This window comes from Mytilus edulis, chromosome 8, assembly GCF_963676685.1.
Source record: "Mytilus edulis chromosome 8, xbMytEdul2.2, whole genome shotgun sequence".
Lineage (NCBI taxonomy): Eukaryota > Metazoa > Mollusca > Bivalvia > Mytilida > Mytilidae > Mytilus > Mytilus edulis.
Window position 1 is genome coordinate 64,851,172 of NC_092351.1, and position 4,758 is coordinate 64,855,929.

At 30.4% G+C, this 4,758-nt stretch overlaps 1 long non-coding RNA gene across 1 annotated transcript; it reads left to right on the forward strand.

Moving 5' to 3' along the window:
* Window positions 1–210: 210 nt before the first annotated feature.
* On the forward strand, window positions 211–4,404 carry LOC139486083 (uncharacterized). Its single transcript, XR_011655474.1, has 3 exons — window positions 211–422; window positions 2,938–3,216; window positions 4,340–4,404. It is a non-coding gene; the product is annotated as an uncharacterized lncRNA (long non-coding RNA).
* The last annotated feature ends 354 nt before the right edge of the window (window positions 4,405–4,758 follow it).

Sequence of the window (4,758 nt, forward strand, 5' to 3'; positions counted from 1 at the left end):
GATAAGGGTCAGGGATGTAGTTGAAAGACAAGCTTGTTTTCGGGAGGCCCCTTAATCAGCATTAACAATCGATAATAGAAACAATCGTAAAAATAATAAGAAATGATACATAGTTTATTATCTGTTTTCTTCAGTTTTGTTATGGAATTTTTTGTCTAGTCAATGTCAATCAAAAATCTATAACTTATAATATTTATTTTACAGTTTAAATGATTCCATCATTTGGATTGGTGCAATCAAATCAGAAAATGATGGACAGCTATATTATTCAGACACGTGTGACCTTATTGATCTGAATCACATAGATCTGCCAAAAGTGCGCGGAAATAGAGAGTGTGTTTTCCTGAACATATCTGTAAAAACAGTGTTGTTCGGATATGACGATTGCATGGCCCTGCATCCGTATTTATGTATATCTTTTAGTAAGTATTATTTTAATTCCCGTTGGGTCATTGACATCATATAAATACTCAACAATATGTTAAAACTAAACAAGTATGAATTGAAGCTTAAATATAGTCAGCAGTATAGTAACATGATCATCGTAGACCTCTACCGATGATGCTAAATGGAATGCCCACGTTGATAATATTGTCTTAAGTACGTCTAAACATATAAATATGCTAAGGAAGTTGAAATATAAACTGAACAGGAAAAATTTAGAAAAACTCTATTTAGTTTTTATAAGACCACTATTTGAGTATGCAAGTGATGTTGGTGATAATATTGGGGTAGGTTATGTCAATAAACTGGAGCAATTACAGCTCCAAGCTGCTAGGATAGTTACGGGGTTACCTATATTCCCATGCTTAATGGTTATTTATGAAGAACTTGGATGGGAAACATTAGCTGAAAGAAAAGAGAGAAGACAAATCCAAATGTTTTATAATATTCAAAATAATAATGTTCCAGAATATTTGTCAAATTTAATTCCAAAAAAAATAATACAAAGTATGACGGTCTAGCCTCTACGCAATGGAAATGACATCATATACCTTCCGCAGACTAGCATTAACTAATGAATCTTTTATTCCATCAACCATACGTCTTTGGAATAATCTTGATGATTCAACTCGTGATTTGGAATCAATTAATAAAGTTAAAACTGAACTAAAAAACCGTTATCCTCAGAGTAATATATTTGTACCGAAGCAATATGAATTTGAAAATCGAAAATTGAATATATTTCTCACCCAACTTCGATGTTTTGCAACTATGATCTATATAGGATCAATATTATTTCTGACCCTTCTTGCCGCTGTGGTGTTAATCGTGAAGATTCCTATCATTTCTTTTTTAAATGTATATTTTATTCAGACATACGAAATAAAATGTTTCAAAGTCTGCGGTGGCTTCAAAATAATTGTAAAATTAACATTGAACTACTAACCTTGGGTAGTTGTCTTCTTTCTCTAGAGCAAAATCAAACCATTTCAAAAATGTCTTCGAGTTTATTAAAAGTTCGGAATGATTTCAAATTGTCTAGATAGTAAACTATGATCGCACACACATCATCATCTAAGTAAAATTATTCACCCTTTTTTTGTCCTTTTTATTTTTCGTTTTTTTAAATTTGTATTTTATTTTTTTCTGTTTCTGTTTTCTAAATATTCATTTATTTATTTATATATATATTTTGTTTTCTGTATTATTATTAATTTTTTTTCTCTGTATTATTATTAATTTTTTTTTCTTCAATTTTCCGTCTTTTGATCCATATTTATATATATATATATATATATATATGCTAAATAGATATACCATTCTATACATGCACATGCTCATACATATATTTTTGTATTATATTGCTATAAATGTTAAATGGAGAAGACTTGTGTCTTATCCAATTTGTACTTAAACAAATAAAATATGTTGAAACTAAACTCAACCTATAAAAGTTCTTACATAAAGATGTGGCAATGCGCAATGTATAAACACGCGTTCACTTCCGGTTGGAATGGATCCCAGCATAAACTATACAATATTGATTGCTGAATTTGTGGTTTAATATCAAAGATCTGAACATTTAATCTTATTGAATGGGTTCTGGCTATTATCCATACAACTTTACAATAACAGTGAGTGCCCCTCGAATAGCATTCCAGTAGTTCATATACGATGCCCTTCCAATAGACAACTTTCGAGTTCGATACATTTCCGTCAAAAACTTTGATTTTAGTGAACATCATTCGTGCGTTTAGGGATATCGTCACTTCCATTCTAATGTTGAGCGAGTGGTTGGAAAACTATAAAGCTATATTGCACGGATTATATGGCAAATTGAATTCTCATAATTGTCTTTCCGCACAGCTGTCATTAGGAAATTATGTACATACATAACAAATATTATTTCTAGTTTATCCTGCACAATGATGATCACTAAGACGCTTGATAAACGTTTATAGTGCAAGGATACAAACGATCCCCTCTATCTGGTAAATGTCGTCACACAGGCGCGCATAATTGACGAGTTTTCTTAGGTAACGGACAAACTTGAAAATTGTCTATAGAGAGACATCAAATATTAACTACTGTTATTTTTAAATCATATAGATCATAGCAAGAAAACATTGAATAAATAAAAATGACTAAAACAATTCAAAAATATTTCCCATAATTACAAATAAAAAGAAAGATACATTCCCAAAAGCGCGGTAAACATAACCTCCACTGTTAATACGTGATTTCCTATTATAGTTGTAAAAGTATAAATAAATAAAACAAACAAGTAGGTTCTTTTACCTAGTATGTCGATAGAATATATGGGTAATTTAGATTGTCACAATGTAAATATAACTGTATTATGAGGCAGGATAAACATGCACAATATAAGTGTTGCTCGAAGCTAAAATGTTGACCTTTTTCTAAATTTATCTGACTCCTCAAACATTTTCGTTAAAGGGATAGTTATACATATTGTGTTGTACTTTTTTTTAGATGAATTCGTTGAACCAGTAGTTATTGAAAACGTTACTGTTCAAGCATACTCCGATCATGATGTTAAAATGATACAAATGGATGACACAGAGGACTGGGAAAGCTGTACAGCCCTCTGCACAAAATCAATGAGATGTATTGCAGCTTTGTTCAGCTGGACGGATATCAATTGCTTTTTGTATTACGATCTGGTCTCAGGAGAATTCGAAAACAAACATGAGTTGTTGATATTGAATGTGACACAAACAACAAAGTTATATCTTACTTCATGGAAAAGAGGTTTGTATTTAAGTTGGAAACTATTATATGTTTACTGGAACATTAACCTTGCATAAAAGTTTAAAACATTCTAAAATCATTCATGCTACCCAGTGTGAAATTCTTATTATTTTCGACTTTTTTTATAATTTTATGCTAAGGAATAGAATAATAATGCTAGCAAGCTATTAGGATAACTTTTTTATTTGGAAGACTATAACCATTACAGGTTGGATGGTTCGAATGACTGCTGTTTAAACGAATACTATAGAATGGACGGTTGAAATATCTAATGCATGCTTGGCATGCTATTATTACTACTGAATAATTACATTAGATGTATGTTTCATTATAATATTTTATTCTGATTGGCTAACTGCACATCACGTGTTATTCCGTAAGCAGTTGCATTGCTCAATACAACTTTTCACTCATAATAACACGTGCTCCAACAATAAAGTGCACAGGTGAATTAAATAATAAAATATATAAAATTCGTATTTTCATGATCATAGCTAAAAAATGTAATTAAAAGTATTGAATGCTTCTTTTTGTAACTTTATAGGGTTGTAAAAGCGTTGACCGTGCGTACATTTTTAGAATGAAGCGCTTCCGCGCTTCATACAAAATGTACTTCGGTCAACGCTTTTACACCCCAATAAATTTACAAAAAGAAGCATTCAATTCTTAAATGATAGACACAAAAAATACTGCTTGCAGTGTTTTCATCATCATGTATATAAACATTGTGATAAATAATCATGCTACATTATCAATTTAGTACGACGATCTTATCACCTCGTGTCCTAATTAGCATATAATTTGTTTGACACATGCGCACAAATGTACTGTTATTTTCTCATTATTTTCACTGTTATTCTAATAAAATATAAACATTTTAGCAGCTTACATAAACTGTTATCATATATCTTTTATCAAACAAAATGTATTTACCCTGCTTTAAGGGGAGGCAATAAAATCGAGAACAGCAATACCTGTTTAGGTATTTTCGAAAAATACTGTTTTGTCCTGTAAGAATCGAAATAACGCTCAGTGAATTTAGTGCAGTTTTTTTTCTTCTTGATATTAAGTAATGTATAATTTCAATGTGTATGTGTATGCGTATATACCTTTTTTTTTTTAGTTTTCTTTGAAATAATAGAAACTGGAGGCATTGAACCCTTACTCAACGACAGAAACTTTAAATGTATGTTACTTATATAAGCTATAATTGAAACTCGTTAAAATCGATTGCTTTGTACACGTATGTTTATGTTATGATTTATAATATTGAAAAGTTAAATTGATTCGTCTGCTGTTTTAATATTTTGTATTTTTTTGCGAACAATCATTAGAAATTGTGTAACTGCATGCAAATAAAATGAACGATTTAGAACTTAACAAAAACAGTGACCAATGGTCAAATATGAAAAAGGCAAACGATATGTTAAGGGCATATGATACAGTAACAGTGGAGTTTATAACGTCGTTTACGTAAAAGGGTACTTTTTACGACGTCAAAACGTGTCTTATTAGGAAAATATGTATATTTCCACTGATTTT